The sequence below is a fragment of the Antechinus flavipes genome, chromosome X (assembly GCF_016432865.1).
Source record: "Antechinus flavipes isolate AdamAnt ecotype Samford, QLD, Australia chromosome X, AdamAnt_v2, whole genome shotgun sequence".
In the NCBI taxonomy this organism is placed as follows: domain Eukaryota; kingdom Metazoa; phylum Chordata; class Mammalia; order Dasyuromorphia; family Dasyuridae; genus Antechinus; species Antechinus flavipes.
Window position 1 is genome coordinate 55,274,067 of NC_067404.1, and position 18,648 is coordinate 55,292,714.

Below are 18,648 nucleotides of genomic sequence, written 5' to 3' on the forward strand. Positions count from 1 at the left end.
GGGTAGTGTGCTTGGCCCTGTGCTGTTTAATGTTTTTATCAATGACTTGGAGTCAGAAATGGCATGCTAATCAAATTTTCAGATGACACAAAGCTAAGAGGGACATTTGATACATGGTTTGACAAGAGTAAGGATTCAAAACATGACAGGATGGCATATTGGGCTGAATTTTTTTCAGACACTCAAATGGATCCATGGTCTCATTGATTCAGGAGTTCCTTCCACTAATGCATATTGAAACTTATTCTGGTTTACTTATCCCATGGGACATCTTCCCAAAAGTTCTCCATAAAGAGACTAACCAATATGTTGGAAGCCTGCTTTGCCTCCTCCAGACATCATGAGGATATCAGCGGTATACTGGTTGTTCACTTTTTCTATTTCTTGTCATGTGGTCATCTTTTCTTTCTGTCATGGTTCCTTGATGACAACCCTTAGGCCTTTCATCGTTTCTCGTCAGTTATGTATTGGAGTCTGATTATACCCACTGTTTACTTTTCCACTGATCCATGTGTGATACTCACCTTTAAATCTTTGGAGGTAATAGTGTTCTGCATCTTGCTTGCAGTAATATTGGCAAAATGTTTTTAAAAAGATGGGCCTTTGTTATGGGAAATTTAAGGTTAGTAAAAGTACTTTGAAATTTCCTGATCGCCTCTGCCTTTTCAACTTTGGGCCCATTTCATAGTCCAACTGCATTATTTGTCTCTGATTTATGCATTCTTGTATAATGTCTATGAAGTATCCATTGAGGTGCATGTTGAAATTTGGATAACAGATATTCCTTATTCCTTTAGTTTTTCCTTTGTGTATGGATCTATGGGCTGATTTATTGATGGGGAAAAAAAGAGGAGGGGTATTTCATGGATTGTAAGTCAAATGAGTGATAGTGTAACAAACAAAAAAAAAAAATCCAGTGCATTCTTAGGCTACCTAAGTGTACTTATAGCGTTCAGGATGAGGGAGTTTGTGGTCAGAAAATTGATAAAGGAATGGTTAGTGAACATTGATAAAAGGAATTGGAAATCACAGAGAGGCAACCTGCTTTCCTCAAGATTGTTATTCCATCCTATGCACATATCTGGAGTTTGGTTCAATTATGGGGGGCAACTTTCAAGAAAGAAATTGATAAGTTGGAGAATGTTCAAAGAAAGACAACCAGGAAAGAGAAAAACACAAATTGTTCATTATCAAAAATGAAAAAAAGGAGAATTCACAACATTTGAAGAGGAAATGAATATATCAGAAAGTGTTTTGCTCAGTTGTATGCTAATAACACTGATTATTTAGAGGAAATGGATGAATATGTAGGAAAAAATTAAAAAGACCCAGATTAATGAAATAAAAAGCAGACAATTTTAATAATCCAGCATTAGAAAAAGAAAGTGGACCAGCCATACATGAAATCCCCAAAGGGAAAAAACAACTTTCTCTTACCAGATGGATTTACAAGTGAATTCCATCAAGCATTCAAAGAATGTTTTGATAACTTCACTATATTACACAAGCTATTTGCAATAATAGGAAAAGAAAGTACTCTTCCAATATCATTCTATGATACAAATATTATCTTAATGACTAAGTCAGTGAAAGACAAAGTAACAAAGAAAATTATAGGTCTTTATCTCTTATAAATATCTGTTGCAAAAACTTACAATAAAATATTAGCTAATAGACTACAACAATATATTAGATAATATGCTATGAGTAGGTTAGGATTAAACTAAAAATTCTAAGGTGGCTCAACAGAAGGAAGATTTTGAAGTATAAATAATGCTAATATTATGAATAAAAAGGCATGTTATTATATCAATAGATGTTGAAAAGATTTGACAAAATCCAGTGCTCATTCCTGTTAAAAACACAAGAAAAATAGTAGTAAATGAATGAACATTTCCCCTTAATATAATGAATAATATCTTTCTAAAGTCAAGAGCTAACATTTTCTGGAATGGAGAAAAGTTAGAGGCTTTTCTAATAAGGTCAGGGATAAAGCAAGGATGTTCATTATCACTGCTACTCTTTAACATGGGGCTGGATATGCTCACAGTGGTAATGAGGCAAGAAAGAGAAACAACAGGAATACGTCTAGGCAAAGAGGAAACAAAAATAGTCCCTTTTGCAGATGATATGATGATTTACTTAGAGAAATGAGCCAACTAAAAATTAATTGAAACAATACATTCAGCAAAGTCATAGGATATAAAATAGATTCATATAAATCATCAACCTTCCTGCACATTACCAACAAAACCAATAGGAAAAAAAATAGAAGAAGAAATTCTGTTCAAAATACTTATAGAAGAAATAAATTATTTGGGATTGCTTCTTCCGAGATATATACAGAAACTAACTATATGAATCCATGTGTGAAATATTCTTTGAAGAAATAAATAACCTTAAATAATTGGAGATACCTGCTATTTGAAAACAGCTTCTGGGAACATTGGAAAATTATTTGACAGAAATAGGGAATACCCAGGGGTATGCTGGAGCCAGCTCAAACTAGTTTATAAGAGCTGATAATTAAATTTTTAGTGTTAGCATTACACTCTGGAAACCAGCATATGCTATAACTCAGAGCTTGATTTATTCTTTTCTTGATTGTAAGAAAGAGATGGAGAAAAATCAATTTAGACTAAGCTTAAAAGTATATTATGCATAATTGTGGAAATATGTATAGAAGAATTATACATGTTTAACATATATTGGATTACTTGCCATCTAGGGGAGGGGGTGGGGGATAGGAAGGAAAACATTTGCAAGGTTTTGCAAGGGTTAATGTTGAAAATTATCTAAACTTGGACTTCCGGCCAAGATGGCGGAGAGGAAATACACTGCTGTGTAACCTCCGTGTTTTTCTCTCACTATCCATTTCATTTCATGCCTCTGAATTAATGCTCGACTGAAAAAAAACATACAATTACTTACCAAGAGAAACCATCCTTGAGACTCGTCAAGAAAGGTCTGTTTTTGTGCGAGGGCGGGGATGGTATTTAAATCGGAAGCAGTCTGCGGGCAGCAGCTGCAGCGAGAGCACAGAAAGCAGCTCAGAGCGGAGCAGAGCGGAGAGGGGGTGGGGCGTGATCGCAGCTGTCTCTGCGGGGAGAGCTTTGCTACAGGATTAGATACTTTGCTCCGGCAGCAAGTCAACAGCCCAGCAGAGAAGCTAAAAACACCGAGGGTGAAGAATACAACCCCAAACAGCTGGAGTCTCTCGGGACCTGGCCACCCCTCCCCCACAGTGTCTCAGGGTGCTCGGATCTCAGAGCGCAGGCGCCATAGCCCAGTAGGACCCGTGCCTCACGACTACCCTGCCCCTCCCCCAAAGAAAGCAGCCTCCATTCAAGGGTTTTTTTTTTCTTCTGTTTCTTTGATAGTTTGTCTTTGATCATTAGACAGAATGAGCAAGAAGCTGAAAAAGAATTTAACCCTTGACAGCTTCTATACAGATAAAGAGCAGACTCCAAATCCTGAGGAGACTAAAAACAAACAGTCCCCAGGTGAATCCCCAAAGGAGGAGATCATATGTTCCTCAGCACAGATGAATCTCATGGAGGAAATTAAAAAGGCTCTCACAAAGGAGCTAGAAGAAAAATGGGAAAAGGAGAGGGAGGCTTTGCAAAAGGGGAAGGAGGCTTGGCAAAAGGAGAAGGAGGCTTTGCAAAAGGAGAGGGAGTCTTGGCAAAAGCAGAGTGAGGCTCTGCAAAAGGAGAGAGAAGCTTGGCAAAAGAGCCTGGAGAAGTCAGTTAAAGAGAGAGTGGATAAAGAAACCAAATCCTTGAAAAATAGGATTGGTGAACTGGAAAACAAAATTGACGAAATGGAAAAAAATTCCACAGAACAAAAGAACTCAATTGGACAATTAGAAAAAGATCTTAAAAAAGTGAGGGAAGAAAATACCTCACTGAAAATCAGGGTCGAACAATTGGAATTGAATGACTCGAGGAGACAAGAAAAATCAGTCAAGCAAATCCAAAAAAATCAAACAATGGAAAAGAATGTGAAATACCTTCTGGGGAAGACAACAGACCTGGAAAACAGATCCAGGAGAGACAACCTGAGAATCATCGGACTTCCAGAAAAGTATGATGAAAAAAAGAGCCTGGACACTATTTTCCAGGAAATTATCAAAGAGAACTGCCCAGAAGTCATAGAAACAGAAGATAAAATAGACATTGAAAGAATTCATCGATCCCCTACTGAAAGGGATCCTAAAATCAAAACACCAAGGAATATAGTGGCCAAATGCCAGAACCCTCAGGCGAAGGAAAAAATACTGCAAGCGGCTAGAAAAACCCAATTCAAGTATCAAGGAGCCACAATAAGGATCACCCAAGATCTGGCAGCATCCACATTAAAGGATCGAAGGGCCTGGAATATGATATTCCGAAAGGCTAAGGAACTTGGTATGCAACCAAAAATAACTTACCCAGCGAGAATGAGCATCTTTTTCCAGGGAAGAAGATGGACATTCAACGAAGTAAGCGAATTTCATCTATTTCTGATGAAAAAGCCAGAACTTAACAAAAAATTTGATCTACAAGCACAGAACTCAAGAGAAATCTAAAAAGGTAAAGATTAATCTTGGGAACTATATTTCGGCTATAAAGATGTATAAAGAATACATGTATACCTTGTTCTAGAAACTAGATGTGGAAAGGACATTGTACCAGTAAAAAGGGAAAGTGGGGGTACTACATTTCATAAGAGGCAAAGAAAACCTAGTATATCTGAGAGAAAGAATGGAGAGGGATGAATATAGTGAGTATTTTACTGCTTTCAGAATTGGCATTAAGAGAAGAATTTTAGACATATTCAATCTATGGTGAAACTTCTCCCACCTCATTGAAAAGTGAGAAGGGAAAAGTGAAAAGGGAAGGAATAAGCTAAGTGGAAGGGAATACGGTAACGGAGGGAAAAGGGTAAGTTGGGGGGGGGACTCTAAGGCGGGGGGAGGGATACTAAAAAGGGAGAGCTGTGAGAAGCAAGTGGTGCTCACAAGCTTAATACTGGGAAGGGGGGTAAAGGGGAAAGAAGGGAGAAAAGCATAAACCGGGGTTAACAAGATGGCAAGTAATACAGAATTGGTCATTTTAACCATAAATGTGAACGGGGTAAACTCCCCCATAAAGAGGAAGCGGTTAGCAGAATGGATTAAAAGCCAGAATCCTACAATATGTTGTTTACAGGAAACACACCTGAAGCGGGGTGATACATGCAGGTTAAAGGTAAAAGGTTGGAGCAAAATCTACTATGCTTCAGGTGAAGTCAAAAAAGCAGGGGTAGCCATCCTGATCTCAGATCAAGCTAAAGCAAAAATTGATCCAATCAAAAGAGATAAGGAAGGGCACTATATCTTGCTAAAGGGTAGAATGAATAATGAAGCAGTATCTATATTAAACATATATGCACCAAGTAGTGTAGCATCTAAATTCTTAAAAGAGAAATTAAGAGAGCTGCAAGAAGAAATAGACAGTAAAACTATAATAGTGGGAGATCTCAACCTTGCACTCTCAGAATTAGATAAATCAAACCACAAAATAAATAAGAAAGAAGTCAAAGAGATAAATAGAATACTAGAAAAATTAGATATGATAGATCTCTGGAGAAAATGTAATGGGGACAGAAAGGAGTACACCTTCTTTTCAGCAGTTCATGGAACTTATACAAAAATTGACCATATATTAGGACATAAAAACCTCAAACTCAAATGTAGTAAGGCAGAAATAGTGAATGCATCCTTTTCAGACCATGATGCATTGAAAATTACATTCAATAAAAAGCCACAGGAAAGTAGACCAAAAAATAATTGGAAACTAAATAATCTCATACTAAAGAATGATTGGGTGAAACAGCAAATTATAGACATAATTAATAACTTCATCCAAGAAAATGATAATAATGAGACATCATATCAAAATGTATGGGATGCAGCCAAAGCGATAATAAGGGAAATCTCATATCTCTAGAGGCCTATTTGTATAAAATAGAGAAAGAGAAGGTCAATGAATTGGCTTGCAACTAAAAATGCTAGAAAAGGAACAAATTAAAAACCCCCAATCAAACACTAAACTTGAAATTCAAAAAATAAAAGGAGAGATCAATAAAATTGAAAGTATAAAAACTATTGAATTAATTAATAAAACTAAGAGTTGGTTCTATGAAAAAACCAACAAAATAGACAAACCCTTAGTAAATCTGATTAAAAAAAGGAAAGAGGAAAATCAAATTGTTAGTCTTAAAAATGAAAAGGGAGAACTCACCACTAACGAAGAGGAAATTAGAGCAATAATTAGGAGTTACTTTGCCCAACTTTACGCCAATAAATTCGACAACTTAAATGAAATAGAAGAATACCTCCAAAAATATAACTTGCCTAAACTAACAGAGGAAGAAGTAAATATCCTAAACCCTCCTATCTCAGAAAAAGAAATAGAACAAACTATCAATCAACTCCCTAAGAAAAAAACCCCAGGACCAGATGGATTTACATCTGAATTCTATCAAACATTTAAAGATCAATTAACTCCAATGCTAAATAAACTATTTGAAGACGTAGGGATTGAAGGAGTCCTACCAAACTCCTTTTATGACACAGATATGGTACTGATACCTAAACCAGGTAGGCTGAAAACAGAGAAAGAAAATTATAGACCAATCTCCCTAATGAATATTGATGCTAAAATCTTAAATAAAATATTAGCAAAAAGATTACAGAAAATCATCCCCAGGATAATACACTATGACCAAGTAGGATTTATACCAGGAATGCAGGGCTGGTTCAATATTAGGAAAACTATTAACATAATTGACTATATCAACAACCAACCAAACAAAAACCATATGATCATCTCAATAGATGCAGAAAAAGCATTTGATAAAATCCAACAACCATTCCTAATAAAAACATTTGAGAGCATAGGAATAAAAGGACTTTTCCTTAAAATATTTAGGAGCATATATTTAAAACCATCAGTAAGCATCATATGCAATGGGGAAAAACTGGAACCTTTCCCAGTAAGATCTGGAGTGAAGCAAGGTTGCCCACTATCACCATTATTATTCAATATTGTATTAGAAACACTAGCCTCTGCAATAAGAGTCGAGAAAGAGAGTAAAGGAATTAGAGTAGGCAAAGAGGAAACCAAACTATCACTCTTTGCAGATGATATGATGGTATACTTAGAAAACCCCAGAGATTCTACTAAAAAGCTATTAGAAATAATTCATAATTTTAGCAAAGTAGCAGGATACAAAATAAATCCCCATAAATCCTCAGCATTCTTATACACCACCAACAAAATCCAAGAGCAAGAGAGACAAAGAGAAATTCCATTCAAAATAACTGTTAATAACATAAAATATTTGGGAATTTACCTACCAAAAGAAAGTCAGGAATTATATGAGCAAAATTACAAAAAAGTTTTCACACAAATAAAGTCAGACTTAAATAATTGGGAAAATATTAAGTGCTCTTGGATCGGCCGAGCGAACATAATAAAGATGACAATACTCCCTAAACTAATCTATTTATTTAGTGCTATACCAATCAGACTTCCAAGAAAATATTTTAATGATTTAGAAAAAATAACAACAAAATTCATATGGAACAATAAAAAGTCGAGAATCTCAAGGGAATTAATGAAAAAAAAAATCAAATGAAGGTGGTCTAGCTGTACCTGATCTAAAATTATATTATAAAGCAGCAGTCACCAAAACCATTTGGTATTGGCCTAGAAATAGATTAGTCGATCAGTGGAAAAGGTTAGGTTCACAAGACAGAATAGTCAACTATAGCAATCTAGTGTTTGACAAACCCAAAGATTCTAAATTTTGGGATAAGATTTCATTATTTGATAAAAACTCCTGGGATAACTGGAAATTAGTATGGCAGAAATTAGGCAAGGACCCACACTTAACACCACATACCAAGATAAGATCAAAATGGGTCCATGACCTAGGCTTAAAGAACGAGATTATAAATAAATTAGAGGAACATAGGATAGTTTATCTCTCAGACTTGTGGAGGAGAAAGAAATTTGTGACCAAAGATGAACTAGAGACCATTACCAATCACAAAATAGAAAATTTTGATTATATCAAATTAAAAAGCCTTTGTACAAACAGAACGAATGCAAACAAGATTAGTAGGGAAGCAACAAACTGGGAAAACATCTTTACAATTAAAAGTTCTGATAAAGGCCTCATTTCCAAAATATATAGAGAACTGACTCAAATTTATAAAAAATCAAGCCATTCTCCAAATGATAAATGGTCAAAGGATATGAACAGACAATTTTCAGATGAAGAAATTGAAACTATTACCACTCACATGAAAGAGTGTTCCAAATCACTATTTGTAATGGGCTGAAGCTTGAGTTGATGCACTGAGGTCCCAAGCACATGAGGCTAAATAGTAATTGGACCATACTCTATTAATAGATAAGCTTGGAGAGAGAATGGCCCCCACCCACTCTTTGTGCAAGTCCTGATGTGTTGTATAGGAAATGACGATTTTGGTGGGTGGAGGCAGGGGAGTGGAGAAGGAAGGGGAGGAGAGACTTTTGGGACTGCCATTGCCCGGTTGCCTCCACTCACTTTTTCTGTTTGTTAAGTGTCTGAGGCTGGATTTGAACTAAGGTCCTCTTGACTTCAAGGCTAGTGCTCTATCCACTGAAATGCTAGAAGCATGTCTGCAAAAGACCATAGAAACACTAAGATACTACAAATTATACATAGCTGAAGAGAAAATTCAAAGACATGCTCCTTTTCAATATTTAGGATATGAAGTATACCCTAAGGTGCTTACAGTACAAAAACTGTCCTTAAGAACAGAGAAGCTAAACACCTTAAATGATTTTCAGAAATTGATAGGAGATATCTAATGGATGCGACCAGTGTTAGGCTTGACTACCTATCAGTTACAACCATTATATGATATTTTAAGGGGAGACAGTGCTTTAAATTCACCACGCCAGCTTACAAAAGAAGCTCAAGAGGCTTTGAGAGAAGTTGAACTGGCTTTATCCAATGTGGTTGAGAGAATCACTCAAAAGCCCTTGGAAATATCAGTTTTTGCCACACAAGAGGCACCCACAGCAGTCCTTCATCAAGGAGACAGTGTGATAGAGTGGGTGAACCTCCCGGCACAACCAGAACAAAGCCTTACTCCTTACCCAGTGCTTGTGGCTAGAATTTTGTTAAAGGCCATTAAGCGAGCAGTACAATTATCTGGGGCAAGACCTGATAAGATATACACCTTTTACACCAATACACAAATTAATGTGTGTTGTGAGACCATCCCAGAGTGGCAAATTTTATTAGCCATGGCTCCTAATTTTATACATGGGTCTCCATTAAAGATAACCAGACTTTTACATAATTGGCGATGGATTCTTGAAGAAAAAGTTTCTAAAGTTCCCCTTAAAGGACCAACTATCTTTACAGATGCATCCAAACACAATATTTGTGCTGTATACTCTCATGATTTAACCATAAAGAGAGTAGTCAGAACTCCTTTTCAGTCCACTCAGCAGAACGAATTGTATGCAATCATGTTAGCTCTCACTTATTACCAGGAGACATAAATATAATATCTGATTCAGCCTATTCAGTAGGTGTGGTACAAAGAATTGCCACAGCCCAAATAAAATTTGCAGCTTCTAATATATATCAGCTCTTTAAGGAACTTCAGGAGCAAGTGAGAAAACATCCAGGTAAGATTTATATCTTGCATGTCCACTCACATAGTGGACTCCCAGGCCCTATTTTTGATGGGAATTCAAAGGCAGATAGCCTTTTAACTATGTTAGCCAGTACACCTTTATTTCAGGAGGCCCAGGAATCCCATTCTAAATACCATCAGGCTGCTCGAGCTTTGCGTTTACAATTTGGGATTACAAAAGAGGAAGCTAGGAGCATAGTAAAAAGCTGTACGGCTTGCCTTCCTTTCCACGCTCCTACACTGCCTCCAGGGAAGAACCCTCGTGGTTTGAGACCCAATGAAATCTGGCAAATGGATGTGACCCATTATAAATCTTTCGGTCGTCTGTCTTTTATTCATGTTGTGGTAGACACCTTTTCAGGATTCACTTTTGCCATACCAGCAGCAAAAGAGACAGCCCGAGTGGTCACTGAATTTCTCATGCAAGCATTTGCCATTATGGGTGTGCCACAAGCAATAAAAACAGACAATGGTCCTGCATACACCTCCAAACATTTTGCACACTTTTGTGCACAGTATAAGATTTTACACACCACTGGCATACCCTTTAATCCTCAAGGACAGGCAATAGTAGAGAGGAGAAACAGAGATATTAAGACGCTGCTCCAAAAACAAAAGAAGGGGGAGCCACAGGTAACCCTAGAGAACTTCTAAATCTAGCTCTTTATACTATTAACTTCTTGATTTTTGACAAAGATGCACTGGCTCCGGCAGACAGGTTTTATAACCCACCGGAAGGGCAATGTCCAGTGCGAGCAGCTCCACTATCTTTAGATAATCGCCAGGTGATGTGGAGAGACCCAGAAAGTGGTGAATGGAAGGGACCAGATAGGCTAACTGCTTGGGGGAGAGGGTTTGCTTGTATCTCTACAGGTGGAGAAGGAATCAGATGGGTGCCAACAAGCCGTATTCGCCTTGTCCATCGCAGAGAGACGGAGCAGACCCTTGAAACGAAGGAGAAGACCCAAGAAACATCGGGTGGTTCTGTTGCTGATTGTGCTCACCATTGAAAGAGTGTGGCAGTTATGGCGTTTGACTCATGGACATAGAAAATCATTGGACTTCAAAACCCTCAGAAATCATTGGATTCTCTGAGACATAAGATTGTTGTAGAACTTTAAAGCCCTCAGGAATCATTGGATTTTCTGAGAAATGATAAGACTGTTACAGGACTTCAAAATCTGCTGGAATCATTGGATTCCCTAAGACATAAAAAGACTTTTGCTGGACTTCAAAGACTTGGGGGGATCATTGGATTCCCTGATATGTGAAGCAATGGACAATAGACTGGTTTTGGATTATCTCTTGGCTGCTGAAGAGGTGTATGTGTGACTGCTGTTTACATACTCTCCTTCTAGGACTTCTGGCAATCTTTTACATCATACTGTTGATTTATATTGTTTGTTATACCGTTACTTGGGTGCATAATTCATGTTTGTTACACCACATCAAGCCTGCACTGACTGTGGGGAGAGTCATCACTAATAGTCTCTGCGTTGTTGCTATGTGCTATGTGTTCCCATGCTGATGGGTTTGTGCATAATAAGACCCTTGAGCCCAGAAACCTGCTAGCAACCCCCACTTCCCTTTGGTGCTTTTCATCTCCCTTCCTGAGATGTCAGGAGGGCGTGATTATCTCCTTTTTAGTGCTTTCACCTCCCTTCCTGAGAAGTCAGGGGGGTCGTGATCACTTCCTTTTCGGTGCTTTCACCTCCTTTCCTGAGAAATCAGGGAGGGTGTGATCACCTCCCCTTGGGGGCTCTGACCTCCCTGAGGAGTCAGGGATGGCATGATCACCTGTGTTCTAAAACAAAAGAAAGCGGGAGATGTAATGGGCTGAAGCTTGAGTTGATGCACTGAGGTCCCAAGCACATGAGGCTAAATAGTAATTGGACCATACTCTATTAATAGATAAGCTTGGAGAGAGAATGGCCCCCACCCACTCTTTGTGCAAGTCCTGATGTGTTGTATAGGAAATGACGATTTTGGTGGGTGGAGGCAGGGGAGTGGAGAACTATTGATCAGAGAAATGCAAATTAAGACAACTCTGAGATATCACTACACACCTATCAGATTGGCTAAGATGACAGGAAAAAATAATGATGAATGTTGGAGGGGATGCGGGAAAACGGGGACACTGATTCATTGTTGGTGGAGTTGTGAACGAATCCAGCCATTCTGGAGAGCAATCTGGAATTATGCCCAAAAAGTTATCAAACTGTGCATACCCTTTGATCCAGCAGTGTTTCTATTGGGCTTATACCCCAAAGAGATACTAAAAAAAGGAAAGGGACCTGTATGTGCCAAAATGTTTGTAGCAGCCCTGTTTGTAGTGGCTAGAAACTGGAAAATGAATGGATGCCCATCCATTGGAGAATGGCTGGGTAAATTGTGGTATATGAATGTTATGGAATATTATTGCTCTGTAAGGAATGACCAGCAGGATGAATACAGAGAGGCTTGGAGAGACCTACATGGACTGATGCTAAGTGAGATGAGCAGAACCAGGAGATCATTATACACTTTGACAACGATATGGTATGAGGATGTATTCTGATGGAAGTGGATTTCTCTGACAAAGAGACTTAACTGAGTTTCATTGGATAAATGATGGACAGAAACAGCTACACCCAAAGAAGGGATACTGGGAAATGAATGTGAACTATTTGATTTTTGATTTTCTTCCCGAGTTATTTTTACCTTCTGAATCCAATTCTCCCTGTGCAGCGGGAGAACTGTTCGGTTTTGCAAATATGTATTGTATCTAGGATATACTGCAACATATTTGACATATATAGGACTGCTTGCCATCTTGGGGGGGGGAGAGGAGGGAGAGAGGGGAAAAAAACGAAACATAAGTGATTGCAAGGGATAATGTTGTGTAAAAATTATCCTGGCATGGATTCTGTCAATACAAAGTTATTATTAAATAAAATTAAATTAAAAAAAAAGACAAATATCACAACAAAATCAAAAAACTGCATTTTTGGAAGAACATATACAGTTTTCAAAAACTAAAGTAATTGACATTGAACATAATACTTGGTACGATAATATAAAAATAGTGACATCCAAGAACACAATGAAACAAAAAGCCTGAATACTATATCTTAGGAATTTGTACCATAAAGTTTTCTGTGAGTTTTAGAGACTTTAATCAAAATATCAATTGATAAGAGCCACTGGATCACTTCAGAGAGGATCATTGAGCTTATACTATCCAGCAAAAGAGTTGCCAATCTCCAGAATTTAACTATCAAAGAAGGAGTCTTGCATCTTCCTAAAGAGGATACAGTTTACATAACAAAAAATATTAGCTTGAATTGAATAGAACACTCATAAATAAAAAGAAAAAAAAAGAAAATGGTGAAATTTGATATACTGAAAATCCAAGAATATATTATTTTTGTTGTATTTATTACAAATCATATTATTGTTATAAATATATACATGCATTTATACTATTGTTTTATAAATTTACTTTAAATTTTTATCAATAAAAAAAAGAAAATTATCTAAACTTTTGTTTTGAAAATCAAAAGCTTTAATAAAAAAAGTATATCATGCATATTTTTGAGAGCCTATTGTAATATATTTACCAGTAAATCCTTAAGTATGGCTCAACATCTCATATCATATACCAAGATAAACTCCAAATGGATACATTGAGGGTAACATCATAAGAAAAAGAGAGAAGCAAGAAGAAATTACTTTTAAGATAAAATGGATAAGATAAGAGTTCATGAATAAATATGCAATAGGATCACAAAATAAAATGGATACTTTTGAGCATATAAACTTTAAAAGGTTTTACACAAGCAAAATGAAGTTAAAGTTAGAAAGGAAATGGGTAACTAAAAATATTTTTGCATTAAGTAGCTGTGATAAAGGTGTCATCCAATCTATATAAAGAATGATTCACATTTATAAGATGAAGAACCCAAAGAACACGAACAATCAGTTTTTAATGAAGAAATTCAGACTATCAATAATTATATAAAAATTCTCCAAGTCATCAACAATTAATTGGCAAAGATGACAAAGGAGGAAAATGACTAATATTGTAGGAGCGGCAGGAAAAGAGGTACATTAATGCATTTGTGGGGGAGCTGTGAAATTCTCCAGCCATTTTGTAAAGTAATTTGGAACTGTGTATCCCAAATTTCTAAACCATATGATCCTTTGACTAAAGTGTGCCAGAGCCCCAAAGAGCCTATGCCCCAAAGAGACCAAAGGAAGAGAAAAAGGGTCCATGTATCCAAAAATATTTATAGCAGGTCTTTTCATAGCAGTCCCAAACTGGGAGCTAAGGGAGTGACTACTTACTGGGAAATATTTACGAAAATTGCTGCATATGTATGTCTTAGAATATTAATGTGCCACAATAAATGACAAAATAGATAGCTTCAGAGGAAACTGGGAAAATATCTATGATGTGATGCAGAAAGAACACAACCGAGAGAACAATTTACACAATGACAGCGAACTTATGAATAAAAATAATTTGGAACTTTGATTAATATCTTGATAAACCACAAGTCTGAGGGACTGAATCACAAATATTTGGACATTTACAGTGTGGGCATTTATTTATTCATCTGTGCCAGTTTATTGTTAAAGTGTTGAGGGTTTTTTTGTTTGTTTTAATTGTTGCCTGTGGGAAGTAGAAAAGTGTTATGATTATAAAAAAAAAAGACAGAATATCTTCTAAGTGGTGGAATACTAAATGATAATTATGTGTATCTAAAGACATATCCCAAAAGTATAGTGTATGTATGGGTGTATATATATATATATATATATATATATATATATGTATATATATATATATATATACACACACACACACCCATACATACATATACATATATACATATTTTTAAAGAATGGCAACCAAAATGATGAAGGATTTTAGTTTATGTTACATGAAAATTGTTTGAAGGAACAGGTGAGAGGAGAACATTGATGAAGGAGAAGGTGGGGATAAACATAATCACTGTCTTCGAGTATTTAAATGACTGTTATGTGGAAGATGGGCAGTTGAGTAGCACAATGGATAGAGCAATAAGCCTGGAATCAACCAACTGGGATAAAGATTATCCATTGTCTTATGATATGCAATTAGATGGACGACCTAATCTATAAAAATCATCTATCACTCTATATATGTTTTGTACAGACATTGCAAATGGATGACTTTGGGCCGGAATTGAATGAGATGAGAACAGTTTGGATTCTATTTGGGAAATGGCAAAAATTTATTGATAGTTCCAAGCTTTGCCTTGTAAGAAAGGCCTATTTTTTGATAATATTCTTCTGCTGTGGTTGTATATTTCCAGATAATGGAACACTCTAGTGTCCATCTATTCTTTTCCTTCACTTTTTAAAAATCCATTCTCCTTGCAATATTACTCCATAGCCTTCTAAACTCATTTTATATTATTTTCCCCACTCCCTTTCTGATCTTCTTTCGGTTTGTTCTTTATATGTGCCTTTTCATCTCTCATCTTCATGACTTTCCTCTGTAGGCTGGCTCCCAGGACTAGAATATTCTGTACCTCTTTAGAATCCCTTATTTTCTTCAGCACATATATCAGTTGTATTTCTGAGACCTCTTCTAATCCCACCATCCACTAATGCCTTCTCTCCTCAAATTACCTTGCCTTTACTTCTATATATTTCAATATGCATATATCCCACCTCTCCTCATAGAACGAAAGCTTTTGATGGCAGTGATTATTGCCTTTCTGTGTTTGTAGCTTTAGTGGCTGGCACACATAGTACAACTTAATAAATGAGTGTTGATTGTTTAGCAATTGCTCAGACCTTGAAGATACCCAAGTCATCTGTTGCATTCTGGGTTATCTCCAGTCATCTTGATCTTTGTCCTGCCACTGGACTTCTATGACCCTGGAAGAAAGAGTGAGGTTGATGGCTTTGTGTAACTGCCTCCCTTCAGTCCAATTCATGTGCAACTCTAGACACCACCAATCCTACGATGTCATTGGTTCTCTTTGAAAACAAAGGACAAAAAACCAACAAGATGATGGCTTGGCCTAGAATCCAAGTCACTGGTTAAATTCTGTGTAAAAATGATAAGATTAGACTATTTTACTTTTAAGATCTCCTCTAACTCTGAATCCTAACTCCTACAAAACCCAAATGGTGATGACAACTTTCTGGGTGATTAAGCACAAAAAGCCCCTTTTGTTTTGGTCTTTGTAGTTCCTGGAAGCAGCTTTTCACAGTTATCTTGTTTGTTTCTAACCAATGCTGAGGATGGTATAATTAGTTCTTTTTGTTATTTGTTTTATATTCTCTAAGCCTGGAAGCTTTCCCCACTTTTAAGGAGCTGCAGTGGCCTGAAGCTCCCTTCCCCCTAACAGGGCCATTTCCGTAGTGTTTTGACTTCTGATATCTAGTGTGGTCTAGTGGAAAGGTTATTGTTTTTTGAGTCACAGGATCTGGGTTCAAATTCCACCTCTTATACTTATTACCTATATGGCCTTGGACAATTCACTTATTCTTTCTGTGTCTGAATTTCCATTTCTGCAATCTGAGGGAGTTGGAGTAGGTGGCCTCTGAACTCCCTTTCAGCTTTGATCTAGTAAGCTATATGTGACCTTGGGCAAATCAAAGTCACTTCCTCTCTTTGGGTCTCAGTTGTTTCATCTGTAAAATGAAATGTTTGGTTTCTCAGATTTTAAATCTCTGTTCCAACATGACTTCAATTCCAAATCTACTTTTGGGAGCTTTCCAGAATATCTATCATGTGTTACCATCATTCCTCCAAAATCCCAGTTTTCCTATTACTGTTGCGGGTGCTATAATCCTTGCAGATTTACAACCTGAGTGTCATCTTCCATTTTTTTTCACTCAAACTCACCCTGTGAATCTAGTTTGTTTTCAGATTTCATCGTTTTTACTTTCATAAGATCTCTTGTATAGGTTGGTCCCCTTCTTTCCACTCACATGGCCATCACGCTAGGACAGGCTTTGATTACTTCATGCTAGTACTACTGGAACACCCTTCTAATTGGTTTCTCTTTCTCCAAACTCTATGTACTCTAATCCATCCTCAATTTAGTTGGTAAAGTGCAGACCTGACCATATCACTCTTCTTACATTTGGCTTTTAAAACTCCTCATAGCTTACTTAGTGCCTTCCTACATTTCCAGACTTCTAAGTCTTTTCCGTGCACTCTGAGCCAATTCACTGGCCTCTTTGCTATTGCTTGTATACAATAATCCATTTACCATTTCTGAGCTTTGCAATGATTGCCTCCCATGCCTATAGTGCTCTCTCTTCTCTTCATTCTGCGGAAAGCTTTTCTTAATTCGTGTTATCTGCTAGCGCTCCCCTTCTGAAATTGCCTTCCATCTACTCTTATACACCCATCTAAAATAATTTGCTTTTTCTTCTCTCCCACCCCACTTGGAAGAGTTCCATTTATAACAGATTTTCAAGGAACTGTGCACTCTGCTCCCTAGGGGAGTTAATATGTCCATCCAGTCACCCCTTGCCATCTTGCTGTCTGCTCTACCCTATGTATAATTCCTTCTCTTCCTCTACCTTTTTCTTTGGGTAGAATAATCAAATAAGTATGGCCATTACATCTGTAGAGAATATGTGCCCAGCTGTTGGCTTGTTGTCTCCCTCATTAAACAATGAGTTCCTTGAGAGGGGGGTCTGGGTTTTTTATCTCTCTCTGTATCTCCAATACTTACTATGGTGCCCGACACATACTAAATTTGAAGTAAATGTTTACTGATTGATTGAGATCCTGGGACCCAGAAAGGAAAAAAAGGTCAAAAAAGTTGGGGGAATTGCAGTTCTTGTTGTTTGTACTTTGTTCTGGAAGAGGAACATGATATCAGGGAGGTGATGCTATAACATGCAAGTGAGTTGGACTTAAGTGAGGCAGGGCAGTGCAAAGTCATCAACTTTACTCTTTGCGGAATTCTCTGAATCCAGCGGCAGGACATAGATCAAGCTCTCTGAAGTTGGCCCTGGAGTAGTGGGAAGCCTTGATCTGATTAAGCTAAGGTCTTTAACGGGACTCAGTTTGTCCAAAGCAATGCTCATTTGGTGATAAAGGCTGGGTAAGAATTGAGGCAAAAGATGGCCTAGTTTGACTTCACAAAAGAATCAATCTGACAAAAGTCATTTAATGTCATCCCTCTGACCTTCAGGTTGGCTATCTTGACCCTTACCCACCGGTAGAGGGGGCAATTGCCATACCTCAAACTGCTCTAGTCTCCCTGGAGTCCTTAAAAGTGGAGCTGGCCTGGCAGTGAGCCAGTGGGAATCTGCTCTTGAAGTTAGGCCAGAAGCAGCTCAACGGTTGACAGAATGAAGCAACAGGATTGGGCGTTCTCTGCCATGTTTGTGGGCCTGTTCCAGGTGCTAGCCATTTGCTGTAAATAAGGCATATGCAATCTTTTGTCCTTGGAACAATTTACCAAACAAGTGCCTTCCTGTCAATTCATGGCAAAGGAACTGGATGAACAAAAGAAGTCCTTTACTTGAGTGTACTCCAGTAAGTGGCCCATCTCCCTGGCAGGAGCCCATAGTTTGACTGTGAATTCAGCCCAAATCCACATATTCCCTTAGAGTACTGAATTGTCAAAACACTGTGTAAATAAGCAGTCAGTGATGTTGAAGATGGTCATTTCCATACATTACGTTTTTACTTTTTTTTTAGGGGGGAGACAAGAAAAGAATCCCTCAAGAATTATGTGGACACCTGTTTTTTGGTATATTCAGTTTTTGAGATAAACATCTGCCCTTAGTTTTACAATGCTTTCTAAATTATGGAGATAATTTCCTAAACATATCTTTTGGCAAAGTTCTCACAATGTTTTATGATCCCAGAGTAAGTAAAACTACTAAGTCTCCTCCTTTTGGTGGGGAAACTAATG